At 44.0% G+C, this 20138-nt stretch overlaps 1 long non-coding RNA gene and 1 other non-coding gene across 2 annotated transcripts; one reads left to right on the top strand and one right to left on the bottom strand.

Annotated features, from left to right (window-relative positions):
* Positions 1-13600: 13600 nt before the first annotated feature.
* On the top strand, positions 13601-19195 carry LOC123465347. The gene is made up of 2 exons (XR_006640570.1): positions 13601-14157; positions 18947-19195. It is a non-coding gene; the product is annotated as an uncharacterized LOC123465347 (long non-coding RNA).
* Positions 14752-14823, bottom strand: TRNAC-GCA. The gene has a single exon. It is a non-coding gene; the product is annotated as a tRNA-Cys (tRNA).
* Positions 19196-20138: the final 943 nt, after the last annotated feature.

Below are 20138 nucleotides of genomic sequence, written 5' to 3'. Positions count from 1 at the left end.
ACTCAAAACCAATCCAACAACGTGAAAACAGGGTTGGAGATCAGCTAAATCTATTCCTGGGCCTGTAAAGATTTTCAGGGGTGGAGAATTGGCAGTCCTGTTTATTAAAACTATGTTGAAGGGCCAGATGGGCTTGGGGGCTGTGAGAGATATATATATCTCCTCCCTAGTTACTCATTCTTTGTCTCTAAATGCCATTGAGGCAATGAGGCATTTTAAACAAGCTATTTGGTTGCCATAAACAATGGCAAACAAAATTATCATAAAGCTTAACTGAGCAAGGTAAGAAGCCTGTTGTAATTAGACATAAAGTGAAATCGCTCAGTAGTGTCCAACTCTTTGCAACCCCATGGACTGTATGTAGCCTACTGGGCTTCTCTGTCCATAGGATTTTCCGGGCAAAGGTACTGGAGTGGGTTGCCATTTCCTTCTCCAGAGGGTCTTCCTGACCCAGGGATCAAACCCAGGTCTACCTGCACTGCAGGCAAATGATTTACCCTCTGAGCCACTAGAGAAGCTCATTAGACATAAGGAGAGGTCAAAGAGAAGACACCAGGAGCACTAGCGAGATTTAAGGTTTACTCTGTATCCAGGTTAACTAGATCTGTGCTACAAAACAGGCTGGTAAATTAGTTTAGCCTCATGACAACATTTTAACTCAAGTCTCAATTTTCCAGCATCTCTGGGAAAGACATCCTGCTAATTATAATTTGAGACACAAACAGACAGAACTAATTATAAGTCAGTGTGAAAAGTATTTTCATAGAAGTACAAAGGATTGTGAGAGGAAGGAGGAGAAAAGAGGAGGCAAAGGAACAGTTTTATGAACAATCCTGATTGCTGATCAACAGGACCCAGGTGATTTGCCGTCATCTCCCTTCCTGCTTTCTGAGCAGCATCTCTGGTGAGGGAACTAGGAAAGCGTTTCTTTGTCTTCTCAGCATGAGCCAGCGAGAAAAGCGCAGAGAAGCCAGGTTTCAGGCTCAGCAACTTCTCAATGCCCCATGACCTGGTTCTGTGAAAGGAGGATAAGGACATCCACCCTACAGCATATTTGTGAGAAATATCAATAAACAACTGTCAGGGGTGCAGAGCACCTAGCGCATCCCGGGCAGATAGTGCTAAGTCACTCAGTCGTGTCCGACTCTTTGCAACCCTGTGGACTGTAGCCCGCCAGGCTCCTCTGTCCATGGGATTCTCCAGGCAAGAATACTGGAGTGGGTTGCCATGCCCTCCTCCAGGGGATCTTCCCGACCCAGGGATCAAACCTGCATCTTTTACGTCTCCTGCATTGGCAGGGAGGATCTTTAGCACTAGCACCATCTGGGAAGCACAGAGAGGGCACCCAAAAAGTAATAGCTATTTTCATGCTCAGAGCCCTAGAGTCCTTAGAATGCAAGTTCAGTGGATCCATTAATAATCATTGCAATTAATAATGTTTAACGCTGGGGACTTCCCTGGTGGACCAGTGGTTAAGAATCCACCTGGCAGTGCAGGGAACGAAGGTTCAATCCCTGGTCGGGGAAATAAGATCCATATGCCAAGGAGCAATTAAGACCCTGCTCCGAGACTACTGAGCCCAAGCTGCAGAGCCCGAGTGCCACAGCTGGAGCCTGGGTACCACAAGGAAGGATCCCACAAGACTCCTGCGTGCCTCAACTAAGACCCAACGCAGTCTAATAAATAAATATTTCTTTAAAGTCAATAATAAAAATGAAAGGTGGCAGTACAGAAAATTTGATGGTAGGAATTATTATTTTTAAGGCCCTAAATGAAATTCTGGTTGTTTGTAAAAAGAGTGTATCCCTTAGAAATACCCTTGAAATATTTACAGATGTAGTAATGTATGGTACAAGGAATTTGCTTCCCAGTAATGAGTATGGAGGACAGTGGGTAGAGATGACCCAAACTGACCCATAAATTGATAACTCTATAATCGGATGATGCATGTATGAAGAGACCCTCTCCTATTCTGTCTGCTTCTGCATACATTTGAAATTTTTGTAATTAAAAAAAAAACCGGGTGAGGGGGTGGAATTCCCTGGCGGTCCAATGGTTAGGACTCTGTCCTTTCGCTGATGAGGGCCCAGGTTCAGTCCCTGGTTGGGGAACTAAGATCTCACAAGCCATGAGGCCCGGCCAAACAAAAAAAAGTTTTTTTATTTTTAAAATATTTTTAGACTTATCTTTGAGATAGAGAAAATTGGTCATGAATTAGGTATTTCTGAAATTCAAGAACTATTGTGTTAGGTGTGCTGATGTAATTAAAGCTATTTTATTGAGCTTTCAATCTTAAACATTAATATGAACAAAATTAGAAAATGAAGGGAATCTGCACTGTTGACAGTAGCAAGATGGAAGAAACAAGCCTGGTCTTTATAGTCACAGTGATTGAAGCGTAATGCAAATTATGGGTTAATTTTTAGGAATTGATATGATGATCCTCTAGTCTCATTTCAAAAAAAATTTTTTTGACCAAAATGTGTCCCTGTGATGCCTTTTTAAAAAATTTGCTCTATTGAAGTACGGTTGATTTACAATGTTGTGCTAATTTCTTCTGTACAGCTAAGTGATTCAGTTAAATAATGTAGACGTTCTTTTTTTATATTTCTCTTCCATATGGTTTATCGCGGGATATTGGCTGTAGTCCCCTGTGCTCTACAGAGGACCTTGCTGTTTATGGATCCTACAGATAATAGTTTGCCTGTGATGCTTTTTTAAAGGGCTACTGCTGGAAGGCAAAAAAAAAAAAAAAAAAGACCGAATAGCCTATTACTGTGTCTCTCTGACGGTTTAGCACTCTCCCACTCCAGTGTCGTGAATGTGTGCTCCTGGGCCGTCCCCACTCCACAGGGTGACATGGAAGTGGTCACAGTCATTCTACAAAAGCCTGTCTGCTCTTTTTTGTGTTTTTAATTGGAAGCTAATTACTTTACAATATTGTGGTGATTTTTGCCACACACAGAAGTGAATCAGCCACGGTGCACAGGCGTCTCCCCATCCTGAACCCCCCACCTCCCTCCCCACCCCATCCCTCTGGGTTGTCCCAGAGCACCGCTTTGAGTGTCCTGCTCCATGCATCAAACTTACACTGGTCCTCTGTTTTACATATGGTAATGCACATGTTTCAATGCTAGTCTCTCAAATCATCCCATCCTCGCCTCTCCCACAGAGTCCAAAAGTCTGTTCTATATATCTGTGTCTCTTTTGCTGTCTTGCATATAGGGTCATCATTACCATCTTTCTAAATTCCATATATAGGCATTAATATACTGAATTGCTGTTTCTCTTTTTGACTTACTTCAGTCTGTATAATAGGCTCCAGTTTCATCCATCTCATTAGAACCAACACAAATGTGTTCTTTTTTATAGCTAAGTAATAGTCCATTATGTATACATACCACAACCTCCTTATCCATTCAATGGGCATCTAGGTTGCTTCCATGTCCTGGCTATTGTAAAGAGTGCTGCCATGAACACTGGGGGTACATGTGTATCTTTCAATTCTGCTTTCCTCAGTGTGTCTGCCCAGCAGAGGGATTTCCAGTTTCTTAAGGAATCTCCACACTGTTCTCCACAGTGGCTGTACTAGTTTGCATTCCCACCAACATTGTAAGAGGTTCCCTTTTCTCTATACCCTCTCCAGCATTTATTGTTTGTAGACTTTTTAATGGCAGTCATTCTGAATGTACAAAACCCTGCCTGCTCTTTATTGTTTTTTGAAGCCTTTAAGTTTAGGAGTTATTAATCAGCCAGCAATAGATGACTGATACATCAGGGATAAAGGTTCAGGGACATCCCTTGCTGCCCAATGATTAGGACTCCATACTTCAGTGCAGGGGGCATGGGTTTGATCTCTGGTCGGGAAACAGATCCCGCATGCCAAGTGGCCAAAAAAAGTGGGGAGAAGTAGGTAAAAGTTTCCCCCCAAAATGCTAGAATTCCTTTGTGAGCTGAATCATCAAGGACTGTGACCTCTTAGGAGTGAAGTTTTGAGCAAATTAACTTTGATGCTGGCGAAAGACAGGGGGATCTCAGCAAGGGTAGCGAAAAGGGAAGTGATAGATGTCAGCTCCAGGCTTCTGACTGTAGAATGGGGACTGTAGACAGTGCCTACCTGCATTTCCTGGCATTCTGTGTCATTTCAGTGTTATTTTTGAATGTTTTCATCTCTTTCCTCTTCCTTTTCTGCATTATTAGTGGCTCAGACAGTAAAGAATCTGCCTACAATGCAGGTGGCGACCCGGGTTCGACCCCTGGGTCTGGAAGATCCCCTGGAGAAGGGAATGGCATTCCACTCCAGTATTCTTTCCTGGAGAATCCCATGGACAGAGCTACAATCCATGGGGTCACAAAGAGTCGGACCCAACTGTGCTACTAACATACACATATATAAGGGGAGTGGGTGCCGGTTAAACTTCTCTTTGGTCCACAGGTTACAAAACACTGAGATGGGATTGAGGAAAGAGGACACTCCCCAGAGGTGCTGGACTTGGAGCTCTTGCAGCACTTGGACCTGAGAACGAGGAACACGTTCCTGTATTGGGTGCGACATGATGGTGGCACCCTTGTGATGGGTGGGAACATTTTAAAATATTAAATGTAGATGAAAAGATGTATGCATGTGAGCACTGGGCAGCCAGATGGCGCTGGTGGATGTGGCAGGACCTGGGCATTATCCTGGAGCCAGGCTTTTCTTCCTTGGGGGCAAAAGAATTTTTAGCAGGGATGACATTTCCCAGCCTGCACTGCAGCTTGGTGTGGTCACGTGATGAAAATCTGGCCAATGGACTGTAAGAAGTGTGATGTTTCCCCAGAATCCAGGGGGCACACACTCTGCTCCCTCTCCGCTCTGTTTCTTCATCCTCTCCTTAGAACTTAGACGTGCTGGGTAGAGCTCTAGACTGATACCCAAGGAAGGAGCTGGGCCTCTGGGTTTTGACACATAGGAGAAATCAACTTTGATCTTGTTTAAGCCATTGTCACCGGAGGTCTCTGTCATTGGCACTGAACCTTCTCCAAGCGAATCCAGTAGATGCCTTTTAGTTTTGCCAGGCCAGCCACAGCTTCCTGTTCTTCTACGCAGTGGGTGGGGGGACTTCCTCTCCCTCATTCCTCGGGGTTCTGGTGGGCTGTGAGTCACTGGGCTCCTCCCTTTTCCCCAACAGGCAGGCAGGCAACCAGACCAGCCAACCAGAATCCTCCTCCGTTTATCAGGAAGGGCAGCCTGGGTGGAGTAGAACAGGGTCCTCGGGCATGTGGGAATAAGCTATTGTGATGTCTGCCTCCCAGAGAAGATCCATGAGGGCCCCGGGGTGGCCCTGCCTGAATCACATCCTTTCTGAGTCCCGGTGGCTCATCTCTTCCTGTGATTCTCGGAGCTCCCCTAGTATTTTTCCCTTTTTTCTTTTTCTTAATCCAGAGTAGCTTTTGGTTGCTTGAAGCCCAAGAGCCACAGCTGCTGCCGTTTTCCCCATGCCCTTCATTTCTCATTCTTTCATCTCAGATTGTCTGTCCCTGGAATCCCCAAGGCTCTGTAGTCACCATAGATCCATAACAAGTAGCGCTCTGGGACTTCCCTGGTGGTCCAATGGCTAGGACTCCGAGCTCCCAATGCAGAAGCCCTGGGTTCCATCCCTGGTCAGGGAACTAGATCCCCCATGCCGCAACTAAGAGATTGCATGCTACAAATAAATAAATAAATAAAATGTGATACAAATAAACTTATTTACAAAACAGAAAATGACTCACAGACATAGAAAACAAACTTGTGGTTACCAAAGGGAAAAGAGGCATAAGGCAGGGATAAATTAGGAGTTTGGGGTTAGCAGATAAAACTACTATATATAAAACAGAAAAACAATATGGTCCTACTGTATGATACGGAATTATATTCAATAGCTTGTAATAAATAATAATGAAAAACAATATGAAAAATAATATATATGTTTATTCCTTATTAATCCTTATGAATCACTTTGCTGTACACCAGGAACTAACACAACACGGTGTGTGTGCTAAGTCGCTTCAGTCGTGTCCAACTCTTTGCCACTCTACAGACTATAGCCCTCCAGGCTCCTCTGTCCATGGGGTTCTCCAGGCAAGAATGCTGGAGTGGGTTGCCATGCCCTCCTCCAGGGCATCTTCCCGACCCAGGGATCAAGCCCTCATCTTTTATGTCTCCTGCACTGGCAGGCAGGTTCTTTACCACTGGTGCCACCTGGGAGACCCTAAATCAACTGTACTTAATTTAAAAAATAATAAAAGAGTCAAACTCATGAAAGTAGGGAATAGAATGGTGGTTGCCAGGGGATAGGGCAAGAGGGAAATTGGGAGGCATTAGTCAAAGGGTGCAAAGTTTCAGTTATACAAAATGAACAAGTCCTAGAGAGCTACATACATAGCCTAGTGCCTGGAATTAACAATACTGTATTGTACATGTAAAAACTTGCTAAGAGTCCAGGTCTTATGTTAAGTGTCCTTTTAAGAAATAACAATAATAAGTAAAGGAGGCAGGGGATTTTCCTAGTGGCCCAGTGGTTAAGACTCCACGCTTCCACTACAAGAGGTGTGGATTCAATCCTAGTCTGGGAACTAAGATCCCACATGCCTCTCTCGATGCAGGGGAAAAAAAAAATAAAGGAGGCAGGAGAAATTTTGGAGATCATGGGTATGTTTAGCACATAGATGGTGGTGCTAGTTCCATAGGTGTGCATTTGTGTTCAGGCTCATCAAGTTGCGTACACTAAATATGTTTAGCCTTTCATAAAGCAATCATACTTCAATAAATGGTTAAAAATTTTTTAAAAAAGGACTGCAGAAGGGAATGGCAAGCCACTCCAGTATTCTTACCCGGAAAAATCACATGGACAGAGGAGCCTGGCGGGCTACAGTCCATGGAGCTGCAAAGAGTTGGACACGACTGAGCAACTAGCACTTTCACTTTCATAGCAATCATACTTTAATAAAATGGTTAAAATTGTTAAAAAGAGGGACTTCTCTGGTGATTCAATGGCTAAGACTCTGAGCTTCCATTGCAGAGGGCATGGATTCGATCCCTGGCCGGGGAACTGAGATCCTATGTGCCACATGCCGCCTGGAACAACTGAGAAAGATAAATAAATAAAATAAAAATAACTAAATAAACAATCGAATAGGGTGCGCTCTCAGGTGGGGGGATGGGGCACAGAGCCTCCATGCCCTGTCCTAGACTCTCCACCCACTCCCACCCTGGAAGTCTGTTCCCTAACCCAAAGCTGCTCCCACCTCTCCTTTCAGGCTTTTATCGACAGAGCTGATTAAATCACATCTCCAGTCCCTGTCTTATCTCTGGAAGGCTGGGGGAGGTGCTGAAGATTCTAACCCTCTAATCACAGCAGGAGGTTTTTTCTGGAGCTCAGTCCCCACCGAGAAGCTGTCTAGGGGCCCCAGGCCTGAGCCACCTCATTAGCATAAAGTCAGATACAGTGGAAAAGGCCCCCGTATGAGTAACCAAAGACACTCCGATCACTCAGCGAATTCCAAAGGTGTTAGGCGCTCTGGGCCAGGAGTTGGGGACAACGACCACGTACGCTTTGTCTTATAGCTCACTTCCTCATGCACAAAGCCGGCAGCTGACGCTGGTCAGGTGGACTCTCAGCTGGGGCTGTCATTCTGAGCAGCTGGGGCCTTCTCCCACAGCCTAGGGCTTCTCACAGTGTGGCAACTGGGTTCCAAAAGCAAGCTTGCGGGAGATCCCAGGCTGACCCACTTCTCGGGAGGGTCTCATTTATCAGTGGGAGGTGCGTCACTATCACTCTGTAGGGAAGGGCCTGCAGGATAGATCTTTGGTGGCCAACTTGTAAAATATTATCTGTCACAACCATGGAAACCCGATTGACACCTGTCCTTTTAGTTTTTAATTATTTTTTTTTAAGCTTTGACACGTGGCAAATGTGATCTCACTTTCCCAACCAGGTATCAAACCTGCACCCCTTCATTGGAAGCATGGAGTTTTAACCACTGGACCTCCAGGGAAGTTCCAACACCTGTCCTTCTATATATTTTTTTTTTTTAATTTTTAAAAACAATTAATTGTATTTATTTGTTTTTGGCTGTGCTGGGTCTTCCTTGCTGCACGAACTTTTCTCTAGTTTCCATACACAGGCTTTTCATTGTGGTGGCTTCTCTTATTACAGAGCACAGGCTCTAGGGTGTGGTGGCCGCAGTAGGCGCAGCTCCCCAGCTCTAGAGCACAGGCTCGGTAATGGTGGTACACGGGCTTAGATGTCTTGGGGCATGTGGGACCTTCCTTTATCAGGGATCAGACACAGGTCTCTTGTATTGGCAGGCAAATTCTTTACCAGTGAGCCACTTGCTATTCTGGAAGCTCCTTGAGGGCAGGAACCATATCTTTAAAAAGCTGGCTTAAAACTCAACATTCAAAAAACGAAGATCATGGCATCTGGTCCCATCACTTCATGGCAAATAGATGGGAAAACAACGGAAACAGTGACAGACTTTCTTTTCTTGGTCTCCAAAATCACTGCAGATGGTGACTGCAGCCATGAAATTAAATGAGGCTTGCTGCTTGGAAGAAAAGCTATGACAAACCTATCTTTAAAATTTTATAATGAAAGAATAAATACATTAAGTAGCTTTGTGTAGAGACTAGGACAGCAGGCCCAGGCATCAGAAGACTTTGGTTCATAGTACCATTTGCCAGAGATCTAATCCTACATGTAAGTTAAATAAGCAGGGTGACAATATACAGCCTTGACGTACTCCTTTCCCAATTTGGAACCAGTCTGTTGTTCCACGTCCGGTTCTAACTGTTGCTTCTTGATCTGCATACAGATTTCTCAGGAGGCAGGTAAGGTGGTCTGGTATTCCCATCTCTTTTTCCAAAATTTTCAAATTTTCCAGTTTGTTGTGATCCACATGGTCAAAGGCTTTGGAGCAGTCAATGAAGCAGATGTTTTTCTGGAATTCTCTGGCTTTTTCTAGATCCAGCGGATGTTGGCAATTTGATCTGTTTCCTCTGCCTTTTCTAAATCCAGTTTGAACATCTGGAAATTCTTGGCTCATGTACTACTGAAGCCTAGCTTGGGAATTTTGACCATTACTTTGCTAGCATGTGAGATGAGTACAACTGTGCAGTAGTTTGAGCATTCTTTGGCATTGCCTTTCTTTGGGATTGGAATGAAAACTGACCTTTTCCAGTCTTGTTTGCTGAGTTTTCCAAATTTGCTGGCATATTAAGTGCAGCACTTTCACAGCATCATCTTTTAGGATTTGAAATAGCTCAGCTGGAATTCCATCACCTCCACTAGCTTTATTCATAGTGATGCTTCCTAAGGCCCACTTGACTTTGAACTCCAGGATGTCTGGCTGTAGGTGAGTGATCACACCATCATGGTTATCTGGGTCATGAATATCTTTTTTGTACAGTTCTTCTGTGTATTCTTGCCACCTCTTCTTAATATCTTCTGCTTTTGTTAGGTCCATACCGTTTCTGTCCTTTATGGTGGCCATCTTTGCATGAAATGTTCCTTTGGTGTATCATAGTCTCTTGAGATTGCTAGTCTTTTCTATTCTATTTTTTCCTCTATTCCTTTGCATTGATCACTGCAGAAGGCTTTCTTATCTCTCCTTGCTATTCTTTGGAACTCTGCATTCAAATGGGTATATCTTTACTTTTCTCCTTTGCCTTTCGCTTCTCTTTTCACAGCTATTTGTAAGGCCTCCTCAGACAACCATTTTTGCCTTTTTGCATTTCTTCTTCTTGGGGATGGTTTTGTTCACTGTCTCCTGTACAATGTCATGAACCTCTGTCTGTAGTTCTTCAGGCACTCTGTCTACCAGATCTAATCCCTTGAGTCTTTTTGTCATTTCCACTATATAATCATAAGGGATTTGACTTAGGTCATACCTGAATGGTCTAGTGGTTTTCCCTACTTTCTTCAATTTAAGTCTGAATTTTGCAATAAGGTGTTCATGATCTGAGCCATAGTCAGCTCCCGGTCTTGTTTTTGCTGACTGTATAGAGCTTTTCCTTCTTCGGCTGCAAAGAATGTAATCAATTTGATTTCGATATTAACCATCTGGTGATGTCCATCTGTAGAATCATCTCTTGTGTTTGCTATGACCAGTGCGTTCTCTTGGCACAACTCTGTTAGCCTTTGCCCTGCTTCATTCCGTACTCCAAGGCCAAACTTGCCAGTTACTCCAGGTATCTCTTGACTTACTACTTTTGCATTCCAGTCCCCTATGATGAAAAGGACATCTTTCTTTGGTGCTAGTTCTAGAAGGTCTTGAAGGTCTTCATAGAACCATTCAGCTTCAGCTTCTTCGACATTAGTGGTTGGAGCACAGACTTAGATTACCGTTATGGTAAATGGTTTGCCTTGGAAACGAACAGAGGTCATTCTGTCATTTTTGAGATTGCACCCAAGTACTGCATTTCGGACTCTTTGTTGACTGTGAGGGCTATTCCATTTCTTCTAAGGGATTCTTGCCCACAGTAGTAGATATAAATGGTCATCTGTAGTAGTAGATAAAATGGTCATAATAGTTTTTCTTATTATTAACTATAAATTTTTATTATTCACTATGATAATAACACAGGAATCCCTGATGGCTCAGTGATAAACAATCTGCCTGCAATGCAAGAGACTTGGGTTCAATCCCTGGGTGGGGAAGAATCCCCTGGAGAAAGAAATGGCAACCAACCCACACCAGTATCCTTGCCTGGAGAATACCACGGACAGAGGAGCCTATTGGGCTATAGTCTGTGGGGAGGGTAGGGGGGGTGGGTCACAAAGAATAGGACATGACTTAGCGACTAAATTACCACCATGATAATAATACGTGTCCCTCCATACCCCTTGGAGGAGGAAATGGCAATCCACTCCAGTATCCTTTCCTAGAGAATCCCATGGACAGAGGAGCCTGGCGGGCTACAATCTATGGGGTTACACAGAGTCGGACATGACTTAGCATGCATGCCAGGGGGTTATCCTCATTGGATGAGTGAGAAGTGTATCTGCCTATCTCCATACTCATAACAGTCAATGTTAATTTTATTAGTATGTGTAATCAACTTGACTATACCATAAGGCGCCCAGGTAATTGGTTCAACATTATTCTGGGTGTGTCTGTGAGGAGGTTTCTGGGTGAGATTAACATTTGAATGAGTAGACTGAGCAAAGCAGAATCCACTGGAGTACAGAAGGTGCGGCAAGGGAGAAATTGCTGACTGTTCAAACTGAGACATTGGTCTCTACACCCAGACTGCACCAACGCTCCTGGTCCTCAGGCCTTTGGACTTGAACTGGAACTACCAGGTCTCCCGGGTTTCCAGCTGACGGCAGATCCGGGCACTTCTGAGCCTCCATAGTTGCTCAAGTCAATTTCTCATAATAAATCTCAGCCTCCTTCTCTCTCTACTCTCTCTCTGTCTGTCTCTCCATATTTCTCCTATTGATTCTCTTTCTCTGAAGAACCCTAAGACAATAAACACTTCTGCATTTGTATTCATAGCACCTATCGATATATTGGAAATTATATATAAAAACCAACACAAGAGGGACTCCCCTGATAGTCCAGTGATTAAGACTCCCCCTTCCAATGCAGGGGGTGCAGGTCCCATCCTGGTCAGGGAGCTAGGATCCCACCTGCCCCTCTGCCAAAAAAACAAAACAGAAACAATATTGTAACAAATTCAATAAAGATTTTTTAAATGATCAGTAAAGAATCTGCCTGCAATGTGGGAGACCCAGGTTCAATCTCTGGGTCAGGAAGATCCCCTGGAGAAGGGAATGGCTACCCACTCCAGTATTCATGCCTGGAGAATTCCATGGATGGAGGAGCCTGACAGGCTACCGTTCATGACTTCAGACTTGTTAGGGTGAAGTCCAATTTGTGGTGATAACTTGTTCAGTTCAATTCAGTCGCTCAGTTGTGTCTGACTCTTTGTGACCCCATGAACTGCAACACACCAGGCCTCCCTGTCCATCACCAGCTCCCACAGCTTGCTCAGACTCCATCAGAACTGACTCAGGCATGCCAAGTGAGGTTCTAGTGCCTCGATCAGGGGGAGAGACAGTGAGATCCAATCCTTCTGACATCCATCGCCTTCTCCACTTAGACCAGATTGGGTCTCAGTGGCATCTCAAGGATCATTTCCAGTGCTGTTTTGTTTTAGTTCCAGAGCTTCTGAGGCAGGCCATTCTCCACCACCTCGCTTCTCTTTTGCTGCTGAAACCGGAAGATGGAGTTTTCTCTCTTCCAATCCTGCCGGAGGGTCAGATGGAGGCCAGTATATGAAAATTTCCTACTGTTGTGGGAGAAGCTGTGAATGCGCCGATTAGTGTTCTTTTGAAAGGAAATGGGAGGAGAGCCATGTTCTTTTTATTCACCAGTTTGTTGTAAGAGGGTATGAGAAGGGATAGAGGTGAACACCCAGATGGAAGAGATGTGTAGGGCAAAGGTGCGTGGGAACGGGCACGGAGCTTCCGTGTCCTCTCAGGGTGCACCACCCTCCCTCCCAGCACCTCCACGTGTTCACTAACCTCTCACAGTTTCTTATAAATCTCACCACACCTAGCCTAGGGCCCAGCAATTCCACTCTCAGGTACTTACCCATGGTCTGTGAAAACGCACGTCTCAAATGATTTTTACAAGATGTTCTTAGCAGCTCTGGGACTTCCCTGGCAGTCTAGTGGTTAAGATTCTGCGCTGCCAATGCAGGGGGTGAGCTTTTGATCTTTGGTTGGGGACAGAAGATCCCACATGCTGTGTGTGTTAGTGTTAGTCGCTCAGTCATGCCCAACTCTTTGTGAACCTATGGACTGCAGCCCACCGGGCTCCTCCGTCCATGGGATTTCTCAGGCAAGAATACTGGAGTGGGTGGCCAAGCCCTTCTCCAGATCTTCCCAACCCAGGGATTGATCCCTGGTCTCCTATATTTCAGGCAGATTCTTTACCATCTGAGCCACCAGGCAACTAGGCTGTGCAGCCAAAGAGTAAAAATAAATAAAGGAACACATTTCTGATGTACACAGCAACATGAATGAATTTCAAAAGCTGGTGCTGAGGGGAAGAATTCAAATGCAAAAGAGTACAGACAGTACGATTCCTTTTCAGATGACTTTTTTTAGAGCAGGCCAAAAGATCTCATTTCCCCTGTGAAAAAGATCTCAGTAGAGGTTGCCTTGGGGATTTGGGGCATTGATAGACTGGGTTGAGGCATAAAGACATTGCCTGGGGTGATGGGACTGTTTTATACATGGAGGGTAAACAAAATTTGTGAATTTCATTGTATGTAATTTTTACTTAAAGAAAAGCAAACTATTGAGGATTTCCCTGGAGGGCCAGTGGTTAAGACTCCATGATTCCAATGTAGGGGGCCTGGGTTTGATCCCTTAGTCCAGAAACTAAGATCCCACATGCCACGGGGCATGGCCCCCCTCAAAAAAAAAAAAGAAAAGCTATAAACAAATGTAATTAATGTTACACATGCTGAATTCCTTAAGGGTGAAATTTCTGTAACTTCTTTTGAAATGCCTAACATTAGATGAGTTGTTGAATAGATAAATGACCAGACAAGTGATAAAGCAAGTATAGTAAAATGCTATCTGTAGAATGTAGTCAGATACATAGGTGTTCATTGTATATTCCTTTCAACTTTTCTCTGTGTTTGAAAATTTTTACAGTAAAATATGGGAGGGAAAAAGCGAAAACCAGAAGCATGAGCAGGAGTGCCCCTCTTGGATCAAGGAGGTGCTTCTGCATTGTTTCGCTGACCGGGATCGCACCCTCGCCCTGTCATCAGAGTTGAGCTGGTCAACACAGCCTTTCCTGTCCCCAGCTGTTCCCCCTGGGGGAAGCAGCCAGGAATAGAACTGTGTGCGGTTTCTAGTCACCAAGTTTCCTTGCTTCAAAGTGGGGTGATCATACTCATCCATAAAAAGGAACAAAACTGGGTCATTTGTAGACAGGTGGATGGACCTAGACTCTGTCATACAGAGTGGAGAAAGTCAGAAAGAGAAAAACAAATACTGTATATGAAAGCGTATATGTGAATCTAGAAAAACGGTAGAGAGGGACCTCATCTGCAAATCAGAGACAGAGCCACAGAGAACAAAGGAATAAATGTATGGATACGAAGGAAGGAAGGTGAGTGGTGGGATGAATTGGGAGACTGGGATTGACGTATGTGTATTATTGATACTGTGTATAAAATAGCTTCCCTGGTGGCTCAGAAGGTAAAGAATCTGCAAGAAGGTAAAGAATCTGTAGTGCGAGAGACTTGGGTTTGATCCCTGGGTCAGGAAGATCCACTGAAGAAGGGAATGGCAACCTGCTCCAGTATTCTTGCCTGGAGAATTCCATGGATAGAGGAGCCTGGTGAGCTACAGTCCAGGGGTTGCAAAGAGTCTAACGACTCAGAGATTAACACTTGACTGTATAAAATAGATAACTAACGAGAACCTGCTGTATAGCACAGGGAACTCTCCTCAATGTTCTGTGGTAACTGAATGGGAAGGAAATCCAAAAAAAGAGGAGATGCATGTATACATAAAGCTGATTTTCTTTGCTGTACTGTAGAAACTAACATACCATGGCAAAGCAACTATGGTGGTTTAGTTGCTAAGTCGTGTCTGACTCTTTGCGACCCCTCGGGCTGAAGCCCACCAGACTCCTCTGTCCATGAGATTTTTCCAGGCAAGAATACTGGAGTGGGTTGACATTTCCTTCTCCAGGGGGCTCTTCCCCACCCAGGGATTGAACCTGGGTCTCCTGCATTGCAGGCAAATTCTTTACCAACTGAGCCACCGGGGAGGTGCAGCAACTATACTGTGATAAAAATTAATTAAAAAACAAAAGCAACATCCCTAAGTGGACTAATCATACAAAAGTCACTACACTCAGGAGTTAGGGGAGGTTGGGGTAGGGGTGAGGGGAGGGAGGTGAGAGTGGAGGGGGCGAGGGGAGGGTCGTCCTCCGCTCTGCTCTATCAGATCTCCCATTTCAGCCTCTCTCAGCTCCTTTTGCTGTATTTCCTCCACTGAAAGAACACATGTGCCAGTAACTTGCTAGGATAGGCTAAGTGGGAGATAAAACTTTGAGAACTTACTTGTCTGAAAATATTCCTGTTTTACCAGCCCACCAGATCGACAGTTTGGCAATGAGCAGAATGTTTGGTGGAAAATCATTTCCTTCAGAATCTTGAAGGCGCGGCTCCGCCAGTGTAACTGTTGGGAAACCTGAAGTGTTGTATTTCCTGTTTCCATCTGACTTGCGTTTTTCTTTTTGGAAGCTTCTGGGACCTTATCTGTGCCCTTTGTTCTGAAGTTTCTCAACAGCGTGCTCTGGGGTGGGGTGATGTTAATTCCCCTGGGCAGGCGCTTTCCCTGTGTAAAATTCCTGTCCCTCAGATCTGGGAAATTTCCTTCAGATTTTTTCATGGAGCTTTTCCCTCTTTGCCTTTTCTCTGTTCTTTCTTTTCTATTTTAGGATATTACTAGCGTGACTGAACCGCTGGGCTGGTTCTCTAATATTCTCACATTTCCTGCTTTCTCTCTCACCGTGTGTTTTGGGTCTTCTGAGAGATTCACCTCAACTTGCTGTTCTAACCTTTGCTGTTTAATTTTTTTCTGCTAGTTTGCTTTTAATTTCTGAGAGGTTTTTGTTTTAATCATCTGAACATTCCTTTTTCTTTATTTTATTATTATTATTTTGGCCATGCCGTGAAGCTTGTGGGGATGTTAGTTCTCTGACCAGGGAGGGATTGAACCTGTGCCCTTACAAGTGAAAGCTCAGAACCCTAACTACAAATTCCCTAACCATTAGGGAATTCCCTGAATATTCCTTTTTTTTTTTTTTTAAAGCACTCCCTTCTTATTCATAAATTGTATTCTCTTAAGATATAATTTTTTTAAAAAGTTTCCTTCTCCCTGGTCTGTTTTTGCCTTCTCCAAATTTACTTTTTTAAAAAAAATTAATTTCTTTTTTTATTGAAGGATAATTGCTTTACAGAATTTTGTTGTTTTCTGTCAAACCTCATCATGAATCAGCCATAGATATACATATATATCCCCTCCCTTTTGAAACTCCCTGCCATCTCCCTCCCCATTCCACCCCTCTAGGTTGATACAGAGACCCTGTTTGAGTTTCCTGAGGCATACAGCAAATTCCCATTGGCTATCTATTTTACATATGTCAAATTTACTAATTTTTATTATTTTCATTTCTACCTTCTATCAACTAAAACTTGTCGATGTACAACTTGAAAGTTGTGAGTTAAGATTTATTTGGGGTACTATGAGGACTGCAGCCCGGGAGGCAGCATCTCAGATAGCTCTGAGAGCCTGCTCCAAAGCGGCAGTGGGGGAAAGTCAATGTATAAGGTTTTGGGGAGTTCAATACCATGAAGCACTCAATTTACAAAAGGTTTTTTGTCAGTCATGAGGGTCTGATGTCACCATGAAGGGATTTAGTGCTTCTCTAGATGGGAGGAGATGCAAGGATTGAGATCATAAAATCTGTTTCTAAAAACATCCAACCATCTACAGACCTGTCCCACCAGATTCCCTGGAGCACAGAGCGCCTCCCTCCACCCTGAGCTCCCTCAGGGGTTGCTGAAGGTCACCAGCTGCAGCAGCAGGGGTTCAATCTCAGTAGAAAGTGAAGTCGCTCAGTCGTGTCCGACTCTTTGCGACCCCATGGACTGCAGTCTACCACACTCCTCCGTCCATGGCATTTTCCAGGCAAGGGTACTGGAGTGAGTTGCCATTTCCTTCTCCAGAGTATCTTCCCGACCCAGGGATTGAACCCAGGTCTCCCACACTGTAGGCAGATGCTTTACCATCTGAGCCACCAGGAAGGTACAATCTCAGGAGAGGCAGAGGGCAAACGCCTTGTTGTTCAGTCATTGGCAATGCTCTTGGTAAGTGCCAATTTGTAGTTGACACTTCCATTCTGAAAGTTCCATAGTTGTCTGTTGCTTATAGACTTGCGAAGCTAGGAGTTAGTGGGAAGCTCTCCAGGAGTTGGAGGCTTCCTGGAGACCCTCTCCCATGTTGACACCTATTTGGTCTTTTCTCCCAGGCTGGACAGGTTCCCCAAAGAGCCCCCACCCTCCACCTTCTTACTCTGATGTAACCTGCCAGCAGGAGCTGTAAAGAAAGGGGTTAGGAGGGCCAGGATTCAGCCTCGGCTACTAAATCCTTGGGGTTTTGTGTCTTCCAAGCATTATGCCTGGAATCACTCCCCTTCCCCAATACCCCCTGGTTTATGCTCTCTAGAGAGGAACCTCCAGTCCTTTGAAGAGGAAGGCAGCCACCGAGCCTGGTGCACAATCAGAAGCCATTTAGAGTGGCCACGCCTGCTTCTCTGCTCTCATTCCCATCACCCCAGCCCCAGAGGTGCCTGGGGCTATCAGTTCTCCCAACCCTTTGTTTTCTGCTCTGTTGAAAGCTTTTCCTACTGCTGGTCTAGGTGGGAAACCAGTCTGTCCTCTCCTTCCAGTTTACGTTATCTCTGTCTTCTCTTTCTGTTCTAGAATTACATGTTTGTTTGTTTTTAAATCCCTTTTCTAAAATTCTAGTGAGATTTTGCGTAGAAGGGACATTAGATACTTGCAACTAATCGTATTCAACCTTCATGTGCCTATTAAACATCTTCTCCAATGGACGGTAGGTTCCCTGATGGCAGAGATTCATTCCGCTCATTTCACACTTTCAACATCTGGACAGTGACCCACGCCAGAATAAATGATGGACCTTGAATGAAGGACCTAAGTTGGTATATGACTGCATACATAACGGGCACCTGAGAAATAACTATGTCGCACATTCAGAAATACACATGTTCTAATATATGCTTATTTAATTTTTTAAAAAGCATAGTTGATTTACAATGTTGTGTTAGTTTCATGTGTGTGGCAAAGTGATTCTGATATATAAATATATACAAATATATATTTACATATATGTCTTTTTTTTTTTTCAGATTCTGTTTTCTTTTTGTTTTTTGGCCACATCTTGCAGCATGCAGGATCTTACTTCTTAAACCAGGGATCCAACCCGCATCCCCTGCAGTGAAAGTAGGGAGTCTTACCCACTGGACCACCACAGCAGGCCCATATTTCTTTTATTTAACTTTTTGGGACTGTTGGTTGCCATGTGGAACACTGCAAATGGTACTTAAGGCCAAAGTTGGAGAAGTTTTAAACTGGTTTAAACTAACTCAGTTTTCATTTAAAGCTGATTTTCATGTGTGGCTTGTACCTTAATTTCATTATTTTATATATATTGTTATTTTATAGTCATGGTCAAACCTGTCTTATACAATGGACTGTCACATTATCAGTCTAAAATAATTATCTCAGCATGATTGTGTCACATGTTTGCTTAAAAACTCATGTCTTAGAAATAAAGTCCATGCTCTGCCTGTAATCCAGCCCACAATTACTTCCAGGATTCTTGACCTGGAGCAGCATAGATGCCTCTGTATTAGGACTGGAGATGGCCCTGAGCCTCTGACTTCCTGGGTTTAATTCTTTCAGTGGAAAACTCTTCTTATTCCATCAAGACCTATTCTATCCAGACCCATCTTTCAACTCTCATCTCTCTGAGGAATGTCTTTTTGTTAGCGTGACAGCGTGACTATGGTTTTTTTGCCTTCTGATAAGCACCATACCTGTACCCTACTTCTGTAACCAAGCTATCCCAGAAGAGACCCCCATCCATGCCCTCTACCTGCGTTTTATCTGTACAGAAACTTTAAAGAATAAATTTTTTAAAAAGAATAAATTTAATCAGAGAAGTGAGAAAATGCAGAAAGAAAACAGTCAAGTAAGACAAAATGATACTTCAGCCATTAAACAAAGCCAAGGACCTTTAGCTCTTCCTCAAGGACTATAGATAACATTCTGAGCCATGTCCTTTGATCTGTTTTGCAGATACTGAAATCTCCACCAGATGAAAGAAGTTAAGTACATGCTGCCTACAAGCACGCAGACCCCAGACCAGTTGGAACCAGAAGGTCGATGATGCTGACTCTCCATGACATCACCACCAACCAATCAGAAGAATGTCCACGAGCTGGTTGCCCTGCTCTTTGAACACTATGACTCCTCACTACCCGCTCCAGGGTGGCTCCCTTTGGCTTGCAAAGCAGTAAAAGTTACACTTTCCCACTTCATCCAAAACTGTGGCCATGTTTCTATTTGGCACTGGTGATCAGAGGCCAGGTTTCAGCCACACTCGGAACACTGAGCACAAAGGGCCTGAAATCCTGTCTAATGTGTCCCCCGTTCATTTCTTATCAGTCCATTATGCAACAACAGCACTGAAATATTTGTTCAGTTCAATTATTCACCTGAGGCTCCACCCTTTTACTTGCTCCTGGTCTAAAGATAAGAAGGTAATTACACTTTGTTGCAAATTTGGAAAACTCAGCAGTGGCCACAGGACTGGAAAAGGTCAGTTTTCATTCCAATCCCAAAGAAAGCCAATGCCAAAGAATGCTCCAACTACCGCACAACTGCACTCATCTCACACGCTAGTAAAGTAATGCTCAAAATTCTCCAAGCCAGGCTTCAGCAATACGTGAACCGTGAACTTCCTGATGTTCAAGCTGGTTTTAGAAAAGGCAGAGGAACCAGAGATCAAATTGCCAACATCCGCTGGATCATGGAAAAAGCAAGAGGGTTCCAGAAAAACATCTATTTCTGCTTTATTGACTATGCCAAAGCCTTTGACTGTGTGGATCACAATAAACTGTGGAAAATTCTGAAAGAGATGGGAATACCAGACCACCTGACCTGCCTCTTGAGAAATTTGTATGCAGGTCAGGAAGCAACAGTTAGAACTGGACATGGAACAACAGACTGGTTCCAAATAGGAAAAGGAGTACGTCAAGGCTGTATATTGTCACCCTGCTATTTAACTTCTATGCAGAGTACATCATGAGAAACGCTGGACTGGAAGAAGCACAAGCTGGAATCAAGATTGCCGGGAGAAATATCAATAACCTCAGATATGCAGATGACACCACCCTAATGGCAGAAATTGAAGAGGAACTAAAAAGCCTCTTGATGAAAGTGAAAGAGAAGAGTGAAAAAGTTGGCTTAAAGCTCAACATTCAGAAAA

The sequence above is a fragment of the Bubalus bubalis genome, chromosome 24 (genome assembly GCF_019923935.1).
Source record: "Bubalus bubalis isolate 160015118507 breed Murrah chromosome 24, NDDB_SH_1, whole genome shotgun sequence".
NCBI classification, from domain to species: Eukaryota; Metazoa; Chordata; class Mammalia; order Artiodactyla; family Bovidae; genus Bubalus; species Bubalus bubalis.
Note: the sequence above shows the minus strand (reverse complement) of the source record. Positions and strands in the feature narration are given on the sequence as shown.